The sequence below is a fragment of the Protopterus annectens genome, chromosome 1.part1 (genome assembly GCF_019279795.1).
Source record: "Protopterus annectens isolate FY-2018-M chromosome 1.part1, PAN1.0, whole genome shotgun sequence".
NCBI classification, from domain to species: Eukaryota; Metazoa; Chordata; order Ceratodontiformes; family Protopteridae; genus Protopterus; species Protopterus annectens.
Genome location: NC_056726.1, coordinates 149700777 through 149721869, shown reverse-complemented (window position 1 = coordinate 149721869; position 21093 = coordinate 149700777).

Sequence of the window (21093 nt, the reverse complement as noted above, 5' to 3'; positions counted from 1 at the left end):
TTAACATCTGCAAATGCCAGATATGTATGGTCCATTGTTGTTTGCAGACATGGGCTTCATTTGTTTAAGTGTGTGATCATGCCCAGTATGACCTTTCAGTATGTTGTTGTCTGACATTGCCTTCACTCTCTAAGTGTGTGAGCATGCCCAATATGCCTTTTTGTATTGAATGTGTGGATTAATTCCAGGTAGTTTGTACTCCAGTAGAGACCTTTCTGTTATACACCTACAGGTAGCAAACTGTTTCTGCAGGGTGTACGTGGATCATTTGGCAATATGGGGACAAACTGTGCAGGGGATAGTGTGTACTGTAGGTGATTGTGTCTGTGCTGCTTCAGCTGCATGGTACTGCTGTTAGCAGAGATATTCAGACATGTACACTGTTTTACACTGTGATGTTTTCTGTCCTCATGTACTGTCAGGTGGACATTCTTGCTCACAGTGATGTCTTGGGGTACAAGGGTGACTGCAGCTGTGTCTGGTATTATGGGCAGACACCTACATATTCATGGTAAGTTATGACATTCTAGAGGGGGAACTCCAGACACTTGCTGCTGGGTCTGTGTATCCAGTTCAGCACATTAGTGCAGTGCTGGCAGAGAATCCCATACTTGTATATCCATTGACATGACAGTATGACCTTATCTTGCTGTGGCAATGCCTCACAGCTGTACAGATTTACACAGGTTACCCAGAGGCAGGGGCCATGGGTCAGAACATTACCCCTATTGTGGTGTACAGGCAGGTGTGTGGCCACCCATTTATGTGTTTGCAGCCAGGGATAGTATGTGCACACAGCTTGGTGTCGTACCCTGCACATTCCATGCTGCCCATGCTCCCACCCCCCCTCTGTTAACCTCTTCCATGCATTATGCATGCATTCTCTGATACATTCCCTAAGGGTATCAGCCCATCATAGGTGTGTGTTAGTGTTGGTCCACAGTTCATGCAGTGGGACATGGTGGACATGTTACTGTGGTTTGTCCACATGGCCTTGCATATGGTTTATGTGTAGTGTGTTATTTTGTTATTTGGGTGTCCATGACATAACATGCATTGGCAGTATGTGTGAGACACAGGTCTTTGGCAGGGGCCTGTGGGCCATTAGGTGTTGCTGTGGGCCAGATGTGGCAGGCCATTGCATTCTGTTAGTCCTACAGTCTCAGACCACCATACAGTATATTCCCCTGGGGTGACAGGGTAGGTGTGATAGGTGTTCATGCCAATACCTTCTATCAGTATTTATCAGGTGGTGTGGATGCTGGCAGGGTGCTACCTACAACTAGGGACACACCTGCATGGGGCACCTGCACTGCATGCTGCATTCTCTCTGCTATTGTCAAATACATTTGGGGTCATATCGTACCCATTTCCCACAGCAGGGATATGACCAGAGAGGTACCTGTGGGTGGTGGTTGCATAAGCTGGGTGCCTGTGTGCTATGGACACTACGTGCATCTGACACACAGATATGCATGGGGCATTCCAGTTATGCTGGCATGTGCAGGTACATCAGCTATTTCCCAATACATCAGTCCTACCTCCTTTGTGATCTGCAAGTGTTTGGGATGGCATCACCAGTATCCCCTACTACAGGACCAGTTAATGTGATGCATACCTGTATGTACATTTCCAAGGGTGTCTCCATTTCACAGTGTCACAATATATACTGCATGTCTGGGGTACTTTCCCCTGTGTACTGCTTGTATATCTAGCCCAACAGCCATGCCATGGCAGTCTTTCAGATGGTGTCACATATTACCGCCATACATTTACAATGGCTTACTGCTTGAATGTGTTATACTGGTGGGAATTGTCTTTCACACTGCAGTTGTCAGGGCTTGTCCCTGTCATCAGCAGTAGTGGGCAATGGCCACCAGGTCTTACCTCAACATGCATACATATTGACCACTCTCACACAATATGAAACACACACCAACCTAACACACACAGACCTCCATATTATGCAAATGCTACAACCTATCCTGCCACCTTAGCCACCTCTGGGGATCTGTGCTCCACTGGTATTATACCTACACATACATGTTACTACATTTCTTCATAGGGTTGTGGGGGGGCACACATGACTGTTACGATGTGTGTACATCAGATTGGGGAGGCACACCAGACCGTTACTACATTTCTAAATAGGTTGGCGGGGCAAACCTGACTGTTACTACACATCTAGATTGGGTTAGGAGAGCACACCTGACTGTGTATACATTCCTACACAGGATTGGGGGGCACACCTGACTGTTACTACATTTCTATGCTGGAGTGGGGGAAGGGGCACACATGACTGTTTCTACATGTCTACTTAGGAGTGGGGGGGCACACCTGACTGTTACTACATTTCTACATAGGATTGTGGGGGGGACACCTGACTGTTTCTACATTTCAACATAGGATGGGGGGCACACCTGACACTTGTACACATTTGCTATGACTGTACTGGTATGTCAGGTACTCCATTTTATTATGTATTCTAACCTATCATACTGACTAGAGGCATATCAGTGTACTACAGGTCTTAGTTTTGGTTGACTAACATATTAGTGTCTGACTTCCTACCCTTCAGAACTAACATCCCACTGCCTGACCTGCTGTAGTCTGTCTGTGTAGGCCTGGGCATCATTCAGAGGCCATAGCACAGACTCTGTTTGTGTTTGCTTATACCTGTCCTGCTGCTGAGACTATTTTTGGGTATGCGAACCTCCCAGACTGGCAAGTGTGAGTCATATGGACACACATGTTGCCCAGCACATTTCCTGCAGTGGGTTTTGTCGCCCTGTGTAGTAATGGCTACTATGGTGACTCCAGTATCTGTTACAGATCTCATGGTGCCACTGTAGGTGTCTACTATCTGCTGGCATACCATTCAGCCACCCGATTCCCTTGCATGCTCACATCCATACCATAGATGCAGGTAACAACACATTCTACTCCATTCGGCAATAGGTAGGTTGATTGACTTACCTTGTGGGTGTGCCAGTATTGAGCATGGTGCTGGAGGGCTGCCTATGTCAGATGCACATAGCACACTCCCTATACATGGTTGAGCACAGGTAGTGCCATGTTTGGCATCCCTTTTACTGTATGTTCATGGATAGTAGAGTAACTTTTTGCCCTTAATTTTTAAGCCTACCCAATACCCCGCTTGTGAGCTCCAAACCCTGCACCTTGTGTTTGTAAGGCAAACACCTTAACCATTAGGCCACCCTCCCAACCCAAGATGTGCGAGTCAGAGAGAGGTGTCATTCCCTGGGTCCCTACTATATCAATGTATGGGCTATGCATTGCCTCTTTGCCAAGGCTAGGGCATACCGGGCATGCCTCCATCTGCCTACTGGGGCAGGCTCAGGTTGTTCCTCCTCCGAGTCACTCTGTTCTTTTGCAGGCCTTGGCATTGGTGGGGGGCTGTGTGGCCTTGCCCTGTGCTGTTCCTGCTGCTGCTGTTTCCACATGATCATATTGTGTAGCATGGCACATACCATAACAATATGAGTACATGTAGCTGGTGAGTACTGCAAGGCTCCACTGGATGTGCTCAGGCACCGGAACCATGACTTGAGCAAATCTCTGGTACAGCTGTGTCAGATGCCAGATGTTGTAATCGTGATAGCTTCCAGGGCAGCCAGCGCACACATTCATTATAATGCCCTGGGTATCGCACACAACCTGGAAGTTGATGGAGGGGAAGCCCTTGCCGTTGGTGTTGACCCTACCCTGATCAGCCGGTGGTGCTTTGATGTGTATGTGGGAGCAGTCTATAGCACCCACTACTGCAGGGGCTTCTGTTGTTTGGTGGAAGAGATGCATATTTTTGGCCAACACCTCATTGGTGTTGTGGAAATATACGTGCTCACCAGCATGTGCTGATATAGCATCCAGGAATTAGTGGAATACCTGGATGCTGATGCCTGTGAGATCCCCATGATATCCCCAGTTGAGCTTTGGGAGGTACCTGTGGCTAGTATTCCTAGGCCTACACATACCTTCGTATCTACTGGGATGGGTTCCCCTCTGTTAGTTCGGTGTGTCAGGCATGGCTGGCACAGCTCAACAATTTTCTGTAGGAGGTCCCTGTCCACCCTATAGTGCTCCACTATCTCCAGCTCATGTAGCTCCTGATAGGTTACCCTGGGTCTGTGCACTCTTCTCCGTCTCCTCACTGTGGTTTGGTCAACAGCATTCACATCCTTACCACCCTCAGCCTCTTCTACATGTTGTTGTATGACACCTGTTGTAGCCCCTATCATTTTGTTGTTTTGTTTGTTAAAAGTTCCCTGCTTGTGTAAACCAGTGGTGTAGAGTATGGGAAAAAAAACAGAGAGGAAGGTGTTTGCATAGTTTATAGTAGTGTTCTGGGGTGGGCTGGCCTGCTGATTCTGATAAATTTCACCTGCCAGCTATGCTAGTTCTCCTAGATTAGCTTCCTACTGCTGTTTTCCCTTCCCATTACCTTCCTGTTTAAGCCCAGGGGCATGCCGCGCAAGCACAGTGCTCACATGTGCATGGGTTTAATTTATTTTTTTTATTGTCAATAGTGGCCAAGTGGTTAGTTTCCCAGAGGCAAAATTCACAGTTCTGGGAGTTAACTCTTTTGAAGTTTAGACATCGTCTCACTGTTAACTGAGTCAACATTATGGTAACTCAATGATGTAAAGTAGAACCATGTGTGTGTGTGTGTGTGTGTGTGTGTGTGTGTGTGTGTGTGTGTGTGTGTGTGTGTGTGTGTGTGTGTGTGTGTGCACGCGCACATGTGCATGACATTTAATGAAATAAAGACATGCTCGAATTGCAAAATATTGATCTTACAAGATCAAAACTCACAAATGAAAACATTAAAAAAAACATGATTTAAGAAAACCCCTCAGCACTCCTCACACACTGTGTGTCATATATATAGACCAACTCTGTGATCACATAACAGCAGGGAAAGGGCAAATTCATACTTTCCGCTATACGGTGATTTCCAAAATACAGATGAGATCACTCTTCAATGTTATGAGTATTTAATTTCATAATACAGCTACAAAAGTGTATGAGATTCCAAATGTTTGATAATATATATGCCATTTCATTTAAACACACTTCATCTAACCTAGCATAAATAAAAAAAAACATAAAAGAACCCCCCACCCCCAGCACTAACATAAATGTAACAACTCTGTAGTGGAAGAAAGGGAAAAAAATGGAAGTGCATCAAAAGATTGCACAGTTTCATACACTATGATAAAGCAAACTGCAATATTACTTCTAAATCTATAAGAAAATAATACTAATGATCGAGAGATCAGACACTTTCATTTTAATCAGAATTATAACTGGTAAAATGTATTAGAGGCAGTCATGCTGTTGTGATTATGATTAGATTACTTCTTTAGATCACTTCTGATTAGATAAAGTGCCAGACCACTTAAATGGAACTTACATTATACATATGTATATGCATTTGCATTTAAACATACATATACCACTTTGGAATACAGGGAGGTACTTCGGCAGTTAAGACTGAATGCTCCAGTTAAAAAATAATTAAATGGCAATATTTCTATGGCTAGCTTCAAGTTTCCTGGCTTGATATTTAGTTGATTTCTCATCTGAGCATTTGATCAAGTCATAGGGACCCATCTATACTGTATAATATAATATAATATAATATAATATGAAATAATGTAATATAACTTAATATCACATAATACGTGTGTGTGTGTGTGTGTGTGTGTGTGTGTGTGTGTGTGTGTGTGTGTGTGTGTGTGTGTGTGTGTGTGTGTGTGTGTGTGCGTGTGTGTAATATGTATGTATGTATGTATATATATATATATATATATATATATATATATATATATATATATATGGATTCACTTCCAAATCTCGAAATTCTGAAACATCATATTTCATATGACCGAGACCATATGATCGATGATTCGAAATATCGAAATTCCAAAGCAAATCCCAAAAAAAAAAACAACAACAATTTAAATATTTTTCAGGGGGGGCAAGCCCACCTGCACCCGCCCCACACCCCCGCTACTTAAATATTCCAACTCTGAGATCGCACTACAGCAAGAAAAAGGGAAATCTCCCATTCCACACTGTATTCAGATCTCCGTTCACAATGTCGGGATTCTGAAAGTTTGATCATATGGTGTCGGCCATTTGAAATTCAGTCTTTCAGGATTTCTGCATTGTGAAATGTTCCCATATATATATGTATGTATATATATATATATATATATATATATATATATGCGAAATAGATTAATGAGGTTGAATACAACATTGCTATGAATATGAATTTCAACATCTGGTGCATGAGAAAATTGGGTGATGGTCCTAGCATTTAATAAGTGGTTACTCCAGTATTTTAGCTAGTACAAGGTAATTTTGATTATAACACTGGGGTGGGGGGATGCACTTTTTATTGACCTGCCTATGCAAGCAAAACAAGAAAAGAGGTTGAGGGATAGAATTTATGAACATGCATATGACATAAAGTGTGAGAATATTAACAATGCACTGTACAAACACTCCTTAAAATGTAAGTATTTTCAATGTTTTATTTTCTTTCCATTAGAAAAGGTGCCCATATCATGGGTGGCATGGGAATCCATTTTGGCATACAGGGAGGTTGTTTGACATGTAAGACTGAATGCTTCAGTTAAACCAGAATTAAATGACAGCACTCCTATAACTCAAATCTTAACATTAAAGGCTGGCAAGTATTTACATTTTTTTTTCATTTAAAATATTTTTAATATAAAAATCAAGTGTTATCTGTTTGAAATATCATGATATTCTTTGATGGTGCAGTCATACAGTCCTCACCTGCCACATGGGAGAAGTGGGTCTGTTTCCTGGCTATTATACTGAATCTAGTATACATATCTCTGATTTTAGTGTAGCATTGCTTAATTTTTAAAGAACTCTCTTTTTTTTATTTGTATTGAATAGAATAATCCAGCTAACATGCTGTTAGGTCACATGAGTGCTTTTAGCTTGTAAACAGATTCTGATGAATATGGAGAAAGGGAGTCTAAATGAGGCCGTCAAAGCTAGAATCAGAGGGCCTGCAGCAAACTGGCACAGACTGCCATGCATAGTGTATGACAGAAGAAAGCCAAAGAAGCTTAAAAGCACAAAACAGTGATGCGACCAGTACTAGAAACCTAGGGAGTAAAGGCAGAGCAGTTGAGAAAGCTAGAGGTGATACAGATCAAGTGCCTGAGATGGATGGTAGGAAGCACAGTGTGGGACAGATGAAGGAATGAGGACATAAGAGCAGAAGCCAAAGTCGTTCCAATTACAGAAAAGGTCAAAGAGAGCAGATTACAGTGGTTCAGGCAGGAAAGCAGAAGAGAATCTGGTGAAAAAGATTTGGACGTCTGGGACAGACAGTAAGAAGGCAAGAGAAAATGAGGGCAACCAACAAAGAGTTGGATGGATTGTGTGAGAGAAGACCTGTGACAGTCAAATACGATTGTTGAAGAAGGTAGGAGAGTGGTACTGAATATAGAGTGATGGTGACAAGTAACACAGCACCCTGACCCCATGAAGAAAACAAGAAGAAGGGGGATTGGTGAGGATGATAATTATTCTGATGAAGTCCTTTATGCTTACAGATGAAACCACTTAATCTAATACTTTCATTCTCTGGTTGAGGATTTGTGCTTTTCAATTGCATATCTGATAATTTGGTTAATTAGATTTTTATGATTGTTTTGGTAAAGCACAATAATGGGGAATTTTAATATGAAATATGCAAGATATTCCCCCGGATTCACAAAACCTCAATGTAAGGCTTAATATGTCTTACTTGGAGGCTGCAGTTGAAAGGTATGACGTCAGTGTGCCATGAATATTCATGAGGGCACGCTGACTCATCCGTAACTCTTAGATGGACTGAGTAGGCAAGCAGGGGGCGTGTCTGACTGCTGAGCAGTCTAAAAGTCCACTCCCCTGCAAGGTTTTATAAAGCATAATGTCAACAGACAAGAGCGAGTTCGCTCAAATGTACTTGCACCCAACACCACACTCCCTGACACTGTAACCCCCCCATCACAGTTATAAAACGTAAAATATTAATTTTATTTTTTTTAAATCCACAATATAGCTGCCCGTATTTGCGCTTGTTTGCGTGGATGTGCCCATTGCTTAACCCCAGTTAGCAATTGTGACATTGAAGAGCATATAATTACTACTTATGCAAATTAATCCAAATAGCAATAGTGTAATGGCAGAGCGTATGCACAAAGCGAAGGCATTCACGGTTCGAGTCTCACCACTCCCCTTCTTATTTAAGTTTTAAATCAGTATTTGAAATAATACCAGACATATATGATTAAAATGTTATTAAAAGCAGTGACATGGCCAATGTATCAGTGAACAAAATATATATATTTAAAGGACCCAGATATATAATAGCCTGCTGTTAAGCAACGTTTTACACAGCTAAACACCAGTGCCCATAGTTTAATAGTGCTTTACCCAGCTAAACAGAGTTGCCCATAGTTTAATAGCACTTCACCCAGCTAAACAGAGTTGCCCATAGTGTAATAGCACTTTACCCAGTGCAATAGAGTTGCCTAAAGTTTAAAAGTGCTTTACCCAGCGCAATATGTTTGCGCAGACGTGCGTGCCACGCCAACCAGGGCACCATAGGGCACCGGGGAGCAACATAGAGCTAAGTTGCTTAAATGCAGCTACACCCCCTAGCTTGCCTAGACAGTATTAAAATAAAAGAATTACAAGGTTCGAACCAAGGACCCTTTGCATCATAATCAAAGTACAGAACCACTAAGCCATGACAACATAAGAAAAGCAGCCACTATTACCATTCATAAACTTACGAATGGTAGTTTATTTATTTATTTATTTATTTTTATTTTACATTTGTTGACCAGGCTAGTCTAACTGGATACATGTCCATTTTCAGTAGAGGCCCGGGGAGATAAGCTCCTAGGTAGGACAATGAAATTAACACAATCACAACTAACGAAACATGAGACAAATAAAAACTATTAACAGTATCTATTACAGGTTAACACAGTAATATTTACAGTGCAGAATACAGGCATAACAAAGGAATGCTAATACAATCAAGGTATGTTAGAGATAGTTTAGTAAATTAGTTTAATAAGGAGGCGTTGCTGTGTGTGAGTAGACAGGGTAGGAAGCGAAAAATATTTAGAGACACATATAGACTAGTCAGGTTTTGAGCATGGGCATAACCAGTGAGTTTTGAGGAACAATTTCAATTTATTTTTGAAGCAGGTTAGGGAGTGAAGTGTGGAGAGTTCATTTGGGAGGAGATTCCAGGCTTTTCCAACTATATTAGAAAAAAGGGAGTCACCAGCCTTATTGTTTGTTTTAGTAGTATGTATTAGAAGTTTCTGAGAAGACCTTAAGGATTCCAGGTTTTTATAGGGAGTGATTAGTGTAGAAAGAATAGCTGTTTTGGAAGGTTTGTAAAGAGTGTTGTGGGCTATAGTTAGTTGATGGAATTTAATTAGATTTTGGAGTTCGAGCCATCCTAGTTGCTTTAAATGAAGGCAGTGATGGATTCTAAATGGGTTGCCTGAAGCAAATCTTGCAATGTTATTGTAGGACATTTCCAATTTGCTAAGATTATTTTGAGATAGGTTAGTAAAAATAGCAGAGGCATAAAGAAGAGAAGATATTAGACGAGTGTGTGCTATAGTGGTTCAAGCTGAAGGTAGGAGAAAGGATTTTATCCTATAGAGCGAGCCTAGCTTTTTGTTGACTGTTTTTATAGTGTTGTTAATATGGATGTCAAAGTTCAGATTATTGTCAATGGTGACACCTAATAGTTTGGTGATTGGTTCAGGGTATATAATAGTTTTATTGGTAGAGTTTACTGAGAAATCCATTGGGAGGGACTTCTTAGTAGGAGAGAAAAGGAGGAGTTTAGTCTTTTTGGGGTTTAGGAGAAGGCATCTATGTGTGAACCATTGCTTAACTGTGTTAAATACTTGTTGGGTAAGATAGAGAAGTTCTGGAGAAGAGGGGGCTGAACATATCAGTGTACAATCATCCGCATATTGTATGCATGTAGCTTGGGGGATAGCAAGGTGAAGGTCATTGATGAATATGGAAAAGAGTAGAGGTCCAAGGATGGAGCCTTGAGGGACACCCAGGTTGACGGGCAGGTGAGTAGAGAGAGATTTGTGCCAAAGTACGGCCTGTTGTCTTTAATCAAGGTAGGACTGGAACCATTTTATGGAGGATGTATCAAGTGACAGGGATTTTAGTATTTTGATGAGAATTTGGTGATTTACCATGTCAAAAGCTTTAGACAGGTCAATGAATAGGGCTGAAGAGAATTTGTTTAGATTACGGTTTTTGTTGATACAATCTGTGAAGGAAAGAAGGGCAGTAGTAGTGCTATGTGAAGGTCTAAAACCATGCTGACAGTTGGCTAGTAAGTTATTTTTTGTTAGATGGTCAAGTAATTGTCTGTGAATGCATTTTTCCATGATTTTTGCCAGAGGTGAGAGGAGGGCAATGGGATGGTAATTGGAGAGTTCAGTGGATTGACCTCCCTTGTGGAGGGGGATAATATGGGAAATTTTCCATAAACTTGGGATATAACTTTCAGTAATAGTTCTATTGATTAATATAGAAATATGATAGGCAATGGCTTTGGCAGATAGTTGTAGGAATTCAGCAGGTAGTTGGTCTGCTGAGGGGGAGCATGGTTTCAGTTTCTGTAGAAGGGTTTGAATATAGGATGTTGGTATGGGTTGAAAGTGAAATGTAAGGGGTGAGGTTGATTCATTGGAAGGTAGAGTGAAGGTATTTGGTGACAGTTGACTAGCTAGTGTTTGTATAGCATCAGTAAAAAAGGTATTAAAAGCATTAGCTATATTCATTGGTGTTTTGTCTTCAATGTTTTGAGGGTTTGGAGTAGTGGATTGTCCTGGATGGAGTAGTTGGTTGATAGTGGACCAAAATTTCTGTGGCTTGTTTTGACTAGCTTGTTGGGATTGCAGGTAGTAGTTTTTTTGTCAGATAATATAGCTTTTTTAGTTTCATTTCTTAGTTGTCTAAATTTTTGTTGGTCTATAGGGTTTTTACTTTTCCTCCATTTTGCCCAATGTTTGTTTCTCATGTTGATTTTATGTTTGGTTTCTTTTGAGAGCCATGGAGCATGTTTGGTTTTAATTCTAATTAGTCTGGATGGGGCATGGTGGTTGAGGATGGCAAGGAAGTTGGAGTTAAAGTAACTAACAGCTTCATCTAAAGGAAGGTTTTGTAAGGGTGACCAGTTACATGCTTTTAGTTCCATCTGGAAAAGTTCAGGGTTGAAGTACTTTTTAGACCTGATGTTTTTAATGGATGTTGGGGAGGGAGAGTTGATTTTATGTCTGATGATATAGGTAAGAGAGTGGTCACTTAAATCATCAGGGAGGGTTCCTGAGTCATAAATGTGAGGATGATGGTTAATGAGAATCTAGTGTAATAAGCTTGATTTCTTGTTAGATTTATTTATTCTGGTAGGGGAGGTAATGGTTTGGGAATACCCATATAGGTTAATGTGGTTTGCGGGGAGGCTGCTGCAGAAGCAGGTCCAGTCAATATTTGTGTCACCTAGGATAATGGTTTCTTGAGGTAGGTTTTGGGAAAGCCAGCAAAGTACATTTTCCATAGTTGCTGTGTTATTACCAGGAGGTAGATGTATGCAGATAATATAGATATATTTGGAATTGTTAAGAAGAAGTTTAGATATAAGAATTTCTGCATTGGAGTCTAAAGGTGGTTTGCAGTTATGAGTGGTTAATTGTAAGCTAGGTTTATATAGGATAGCAACCCCTCCACCTTTCTTGGTTGTACGGTCTAGTCTCAGGATATTATATCCAGGTGGGATGATTTCATTATCTTTTGTTGCTGGTTTTAACCAGGTTTCTGTTAAGCAGAGAATATCAAAGGAATAGATTTCAGTTAGAGCTTGGAGTTGAGTAACTTTATTATTTATACTGTAGATATTAAGATGAGCAATTAAAAGGGAGTTAGATGGTTTAGAGAGGGCTTGGGTAGTTGATTCTTTGAGGTTGATGGGAGAGATAGGAGTTGTTAGGGGGCCTGGGTTAGGGTGGATGTCACCATCCTTTAAAGAGAGTAGCATGCTTAGATAATATGGGTTGGGTAGTCTGCTGTATAGCGATAGACATTTTTTGGGATTTAGATTGCTATATTTTGTGTGTAGTGTTCTATGATATTTAGGAAGTATGTAGTTAGATGAGGATGTTATATTAGCATGAATAAAATATAGAGCTGAATTTGGAGAGTTGGTTTCTTTTTCGGGTTAGTTTTGGTTTGGGTCTAGCGGATTTTCAAAAGATGTGAATAGATGTGTGAGGATTAAAGGAGGAAGTAGTGAGAGTGTGAATAAGAGTGTGAAAAAGAATGGGATAGATTGTTTATTCATTATATGTATAAATAGTGTTTTATGTAGGTAGAAAATAGAAATCTATAGTGAGGAGATGAGAGAGTGAGTAGAGTGTGGTGTGATAGGAGGAGGGTAGTGAGGTTAATATTAGTGGAGTTTGGAGACAGGAGAGTGTGTAGGGAGAAAAGATAGTGGGAAGAGTGTCTTTGAAGAGAAAAAGGTAGGATTATAAGGAGTGATTAGAGAGTATTGGGAAGAGGAAGGGGTGTGGTTAGGGAGTAATGGGAAGAAGAAAGGGGTGTGGTTAGAGAGTAACAGGAAGAGGAGAAGGTATGGGTCGGAAGTATAAAGGTAGGAAACCTGAGGGTGGGTGAGATTTGGGGGTAGGGAGGGGAGTGGAGTGAGCACGCAGGGCGAACGGAGCAGGTAGAGACAAGCTGAGTGTTGCAGGAGAACAATCAGTGGAATGCTGACTGAAAGGTAAGTTAAGTTAAGGAAGTGGAAGAGAGACAAAATAAGTATAGAAGCAGATTTTCAGGGCTAATAGTGGGAGAGTACAGTAAAGCAGGAGGTGTGGAAGGAGATTAGTAACAGGTGAGGACAGTAATCTGCTAAGAGTGGATTTTCCTAGGGGTTTGGGATGGGCAAACGCTAGGGACTATGAGAGGGTGCCACCTCGTGGCCAGGAGCTGGTATAACACTAGTAGTACTTTCAGGGGAAGGCAGCTCTAGGGCTGAAAAGAATGCTCAGTATGGTCAGAGACGGTAGTGAATGTCCAGACAGTGACAGTTTAACCATTACTAAGCAGGTCTGCAGTCAGATGAGAATTTTACAAAATGGCCAATCACAAAAAAGTGCAGGAAATACGGCATATTTAAGCCCCATAGGCGGGAATACTCACCATAACTGATTGTAACTCACATTTGCAGTCAGAATGGCAGGTGCAGGAGAGGGTTCACGCTTCTGAGTGCAACGTTGGGGCATCGAGGAGTCCAAATACATGGTTTGGCTCCTTGTCCATCATCACGAGACAAGACTCCTGCAGGGCCAGTTCCAAGGGATGGAGTACAAAGCAGAGGCTTGGAACTGGTTAGCTTGTGACCTCACCAGTGCCACAGGCATTCCTCGGACTGGTGAGCAGGTCCGTCACCACCATGCAGACCTGAAGAGATGAAAGCAGGACCGCCTGAACCAGTGGATACAGGAGGCCCATGGGATGCAGAATGCCCCACAACTGAGTATGTAGCCATGGAATGCAGTATGTAAGAATTGATAATGGAGTATGTATAATGGATAGGTATGTCTCAATATCCCTTCATTTACTTTACAACTGCAGGTGACCGTGCTGCGAATCAGCAAGCCTATGCAGATAGGCTGCTAAGGCTGCGCCACCAGGCAGGTTAGTGATTATTCTGCATGTATTGTTATATAAAATATGGGAGAGAGCATGAAAGAAAGTGTTGTAGTCCAATAAAACAGCCATAGAATTGCCTGAATAAGTCATCTGCATGTATTGTCAGATAAAAACGTCAGAGAGGCAGAACAAGAGTGTAGTAACCCATTAAGAAAGGTAACATATGTCTGGAATAATATCCCTGCAGGCACTGTCATATAACATAAGTGAGTGAGCCTGAAAAAAGATTGTTCTAACCTATTAATAAAGGTATAATATGTCTTGAACATGTCTGCCATAAACACCGTTAAAACAAATAAAGGAGTGAGCCTGTGGAAAAGTGTGCAATGTTATTAATAAAGGTCTAAAACCCAGAGTGTATCTGTGTCACAGAGTCTGAAATGTTGTTGTACCCTTGCATTATACAAACAGTACTGTTTGAAAATGTGCTGGCAACCCAGAGTTATGCAGACCCATATAAAGTGGGTGATGGAAGTGCTAGTAGCTGTGAAACATATATACAGTCCACAATAGTCAGTTACTGGCTGGCATGAATAAGTAAACCTGGCACGCATGTAGCATGTAATTATTCACCAGAAATGTGAGTGTGTGTCAAGAAATGCAGGGTTCTGTACAAATCAAAGTGAAAATGCCATGTGAAAACATCCCAGATATGTAGATAAAGAAATATAAATGCAAGCAAGAAATATGTAGCAGTAACATTTGCATCCCGGACAGTTAATATGTCAGATATAGGTCAAGCATATGTTGAACTAGCCAAACCCATGACACAACCTAATGTATGGTGGCAAGTGTAATAATACAAGTAGGGGATATACACTTGCAGTCACTGGGAATGTAGTGTAGACTAAAAGGTCATTATAAGATGTTAACCGAGGTTTTTTCTACACCCTACCATATGTGCATAAACCATGCAATCAAACACCTCAACGGGTATGTGTAATCTTAAATATTTGTTGGGACATATGTCCTATTGTTTTATAAATATTTGCATTGATGTTGATGCATGTGCCCTGTTCAAACACCACGTTCATGGTGGCCTGTTGCTACCAAACATCCCTGCATGCTGTTGGAATATCCACTGTCGTTCAATATATGCATGTGTTATGCTTGCTGTTCAACTGTTGGAACCTTGGTGTGTTGGGTTAATGGGAATATTACTGCATGCTGTTACAACTAATCTGGAATGCTGTTGCTTATGTTGTAATTAAACACACGTAATCACAGAACGTATGGGAAGGCCAGTCCCAGCGGACCCACCTGTCCCTCCTCAGTTGGCGAGTGCACCTGGCACCAGTGGCTCTGGTGCCCAGCCCGAGCTCCCCTCCTCCATTGATCCTGTGCCACCTTTGGGTTGAAGTGCTGCAGAGGATGGAGCTCGCCCCCCCGTGCAAGCGTGGGCGGAGGAGGGCCACCTGTCACCCTTGCTAGGGTCCGGGCTGTGGTGCATAGGGAGATCCAGCGTTCAGTCGCTGATCCCCTATGCCAGCTCGAGGCGAGAGTGGCGCATCTCTCAGGTGAGCCTGCCCGTCCTACACAGCCCTCAGCGCAGCCACCTTCAGGGCTGTGAAGGTGCAGTGGTGACTGCCCATGGGTGGGGATCTCAGTTCCACTGTTACCATCTGTGTGCTCATGGGCTTGCGATTTCCAAACATCCTTCCCCATCATTTGTGTTCACCCACCCCATGTGTCAAACTCTGCCCTTGTATGTGTCTTGTTTGTCTTGTCTGTTTACCTCCCCAACCTACTTCCCCAAATACACCTACTTCCTCAACCTCACATTCCACTCTCACCTGAAAAAAAAAAATTAAAAAAAAGGGCAATCTGTTCCCACAAAAAAATTACGCCCCATACATAGCTGCCCAATTCGCACACGTGTCCACTGGACATGTAAACTGATAATTCTAATTGGTAGTACAACATATTTTGTTGTCCTCACCCCTCTCTCACGGGTGGAAGGTTTCAAATTTCACACCAAATTTCAAACATATGCACAGCTGTCACTGGTAAACAAATGGGCAGCTATGGACCTTCCCTACACCCATCCTGCACATCCCAAGCTGGTTTCCCTACTGTATTTCCCTCTTTGTGCCCCCTTTTTCACCATTTTCCTATCTCCCCATTTTCTTTTCTTTAAAAGAAATTAACGCGGGGCTTAGCGGGAGTAAGCACATTTAAACAGTGAGTGTGAGCTTGTGTAAGCTTAGCTAAGCATTGCTAAGCGGCAAGCAAACCCACGCAAACCCACTTACAACTGCTTAAAAGTGCCTTAGTCACTCTGTATGACAAGGCCCTTGTACTGTTCAGCAACAAAATAAAATGCCCTTGTCAGTCTCAAACTCCACACCTTGGAAACACCAGTCTGCGTGACGTATCATTAAGCCACAGCAAATATGCAATAACTTGGTGCTGAAAGAAATATAACATGCATTACAAGGAGTGAATGTAAAGGGAAAATAGGAAAGCCATAGGAATACATTGCAATAAAGGAATATAACATGCATTACAAGGAGTGAATGTAAAGGCAAAATAGGAAAGCCATAGGAATACATTGCAATAAAGAAATATAACATGCATTGCAAGGATTGAATGTAAAGGGAAAATAGAAAAGCCATAGGAATACATTGCAATAACTACTGTTGTATGCCAGTTAATTCCCTAATTCCAAATGAAAGTACAAACTCCCATGTATCCAATGTTAGCATTAGGAGGTGTGAGTAAACTTACACACTGAGAAGAGTGTACTAGAAGAAGCAACAGTCAGGTTTCAGTACAACATGCATTTCACTGGCTACAACCCAGCTTCAGATATGAGACATATACCAACCTTCTGACTGACACAACAGTGTCCACAGCAAACAAGCATGGTCCCCACCTTGCAAAGCTGAAAGGCCTATGCCTACCTAACCTATCATTTTATAGCAGTGTCCTGAAATCACAGTGAGAACTGCAATTACCACACAGCAGGCTGCATGCAATTACTAAATGGTGGGCACCAATTGGTGCAGAGGCCATCACATGCACATGTGCAGATACCTACAAAAGCAGCCTGTACTTGCTGTCCACACATGCAATAATATCATTGCAGCAACTGGAGAGAGAGAGAGAGCGAGAGAGACAGACAGACAGAGACAGACAGACAAACAAACAGAGGCAGTTGGAGACACCAAAAAAAAAAAAAAACACGTCAACAGGTACAACAGACAGAGGTGAGAAATACAAAGGTATGGTATGTAACAGATATGTATTTGCTGACATCTGAATGATGTGTCTGAAGGGTACTCTACATACTGTGAACCCTCCATATGTGGTAGCAGTCTGTATCTATATGTATATGCAGATGTGCATAGAGCAAGAGACATACTGCTACTGTTAGTGAAGGCTGGACATATATATGTAGTTGCTATGTGCACATATCTATGTAGGTTGTAGTGTGTGGCATTGAAAACAGCAAGCAGTGCAGGTATATGTCATGTGGTGGATAAATGCTGTGGGACTGAGTTACAGCTAGTAAGGCCTGCTACAGCTATACGGCCTGAGGACAGCAAAATGCATTCTGCACAACACTGTGCAATATTATTACATAATTGTATGTCTCACAACTGTTTCATAATTGATATTCCCACCATGAAAGGTGGGCAGTATATGTGCCTATATTGTACAGCAATGGATGTTTACAAGTATGTGTAAATATATATATGTATATATATATATATATATATATATATATATATATATATATATATATATATATATATATATATATATATATATATATATATATATATATATATATATATATATATATATATATATATATATATATATATATATATATATACATATATATATATATATATATATATATATATATATATATATATATATATATATATATAGATATATATATATATATATATATATATATATATATATATATACATATATATATATATATATATATATATATATATATATATATATATATAGATATATACAGATATATATATATATATATATATATATATATATATATATATAGATATATACAGATATATATATATATATATATATATATATATATATATATATATATATATATATATATATATATATATATATATATATATATATATATATATCTATATATATATATATATATATATATAGTGAGAGAGGGAGACAAGTGCTCAGACGTATTGCAACAGGTGCCTGGTGACCAAGGCATGGACTGAACACCAGTGTTGATACTGCAGTGCCATATCCCATTCCAAAACACTTTACCCACTAAATACCAGATAGGTGGTTGCCTGCCTAACAGTGAAGGTGTCAGAAGGGAACATGGGACACAGGTGGACAGTAACCTCCCCTTTGATATTCACAGTGCCACACTAGTCTTGTAATCTGTCTACGTGGTACGTGTCATCACAAAAGTTGTGTCATGTGCGGAAATATAGGTCAGTGTTCCCCTGTACTCATCACAATGCCCCATGTGGTATGTACCTCACATGACAACTACAGCAAGTGGAAAGGCCACAGACATACCTCACAAAGAGTCATACTACCCTCAAACACATAATCTATGCAGATTGACTCACATAACCACAGCTACAGTGCATTGCATTCCGGCCACCCAGAGGTTATCTCTGCTGAACATACAGAGGTATGTCACACCCATAGCAGTCAGACAACCACCATGTCAACACCTCACTATCCCACAGGGCTACACGGCCTAGGTCCCTAATCCCCACCACCTCACTAAACAGTGCATGCTGGAGGGATAGGCTCTTATTGGCAAATATGCCATACTCTGGAGTAAACCACCCAGCATTAACAAACAAGGCTCCTCAGTATCAGATGTCATACATACCCCTGATTGTCTGGGGGATAGGTAACATGCCCTGGGCATCACCTCTGTGTATCCGGTTGACAGCAGCAAGTGAAATCAAATCACATGTGTGTCTAAGGCCAGGGTAGCATATGGCTAGGCTGCTGGAGGCCCTAGGGCCAATAGCGTATTACCTACCTATGACACAATGCACACACACATGTACTCAGTGCAATACCTGCTATGTGAGGTGGAATGAGTGTGACAGTGAATGTGTGCAAGGTCTGTAATGGTGTGATAGCTTAGTGTGAGGTTGTTTCTGTCATGGTCGTTTGTGTCCTAGGTGTGAGGCCAGAGAAAGATGTGTCAGTTATTGGGATGCAGACATAGTAGGATGGCATATGTTGTGACATAGTTCCTTGTGTACGACTGTGGTGTCCCATCGTAGGCTGAAGCAATACATGTATGCTCAGTAAGTGGTACTGCTGGTGAATCCAGCTAACATTTGAACTATTGTACTCCCTGAAGCTGTAGGCCTAAACAGCACAGTATGGTGTATGTTCACATTCCCTGGTAACACTGTCTTGTGTGTTTCCTGTAGTCTGCAAAGATTACATACCTCAGGCATAGGTATCTGTAAGTAGGGGCACACAGTACTGTAAGGTACATAGGAAATGCTCATCTGTGTCAGCATACATTTGTGTGTTGTATGAATGTCTGATGTGTGTGTAATGATGCCTGTACCATGTCAGCAATCGCATGTGTGTTACAGGGTTTGCGTGTGTACCTAGCAGCATGTATACTCTGTTACAGCAGTATGCCAGCTATATTAACAACTGTGTACATACGTTAGGTAGGGGTATGGTATCAACGACTAGGGAGGGTTACTGGTAATACTGTAACTGTTCTTCACATTCATTGCAATGGATGACATATTTCTTCATGCATTAGCTTGATATGTACCCCTGTGGTGAGGTTGTGCATTAGATCCTAAACAGTGTGCTGAGTACTGTTGTATACTGGTTTGTTATATGGGAGTACGGTAGGCACTGTCAGCCAGTTGTGGGATGAGCACTGATATGTGGTATTGAATGTGTGTATCCTCTGACAGACAAACAGATGCTATATATGGCAGTTAACTGATATCTGTACTGTATAATGTTAAGTGTGCCACATGACTTGCTCACACATATCCTTTACTTGTCTTCTAGGCTTATGGCTCATCAAAGGAATCCCTCCTACACAGCTGCAGAGGAACAGGAAATACACCACGGCCTGCTTCAGCACTATACCCTGCTGTTTTCCAGGGCCAGCCAGCACCAGCTTGAGAGTACTGCACTGTGGCAAGATCTTGTTCGTCGGGTAAATGACATAGGCATGCATAAGTGGACATATGAGCAGGTACAACATCACTGCAGTGATTTAATTAGACATGTCCGGCGGCGTGCGTCTGATATCCATAGACAACAGCTTTCCACGGGTGGTGGGGTGGCCATACATCCCCCCTCACCAGAGTGGAGGAACTGCTCCTAAGTGTGGTGGCTCCTGGCCTACAGCAGCAACAACATCACACATGTGTCATCATGGAGGGTGGAGCCACCCAGCATGGTGACATGGAGTGGGCAGGCAACATGCCCTAGCTGTAGACTACTGTTACCTGTATTGTTAGATTATGCATATGTGAGATGTGTACTGTGTTTAGCAGTTGTGCTGCCTATTGTGTGCAATACTGATATTTTGACTATTATCTGTACACCTATGCCTGTTGTTCTACTGTAGTTTAGCACACTCACAGTAGCAATGCCACAGTTGTGGCCACTGACAAACTGTGTCATATTCTTGTAGGTCCCTCTGGTGTGACAGCAGAGCAGATGATACATGCTGGTGAGTGTGTTAACACTTTAAAATTGGTATTGAAATGTGCATGTCATAGGTGAGGTGTAGGCCATGTACACATAACACACCTACGCATAATGCATGCTGTGCATGTTTGCTGTGAGACGTTAAACATCTCAGTAAAGTCAATAGCTGCCTCAATCACATGCAATGCACAGAGCATCAGACACAAATGTGGCAACACTGTACTGCACATCGGATAGGCATAGTTGACACACATGTACACAACATAACACGTTTGTCATATGCAGTACACCTCAACATGTTACACATAGTGTAACCGGACACCCGCTGCCAGGTCACACTTCAGTATCCCACATGTCATCCCCACACCAGGCATAATATACCTGAGGGGTAGGGGCCTAGCATGGGGCTGTGCAACACTCTTCAACACATAACACAGCCATGTTAGGCTATGCTCCCTAGTGGGCACCTCACACACTGTTGTGCAACATGGCTGTGTAATTGTGAACTTAGACACGGCACTGTGGTTCAGGTACAGCATGCTAGGCTGTGTTCTAGCACACTTTAGTGGCCTTGAG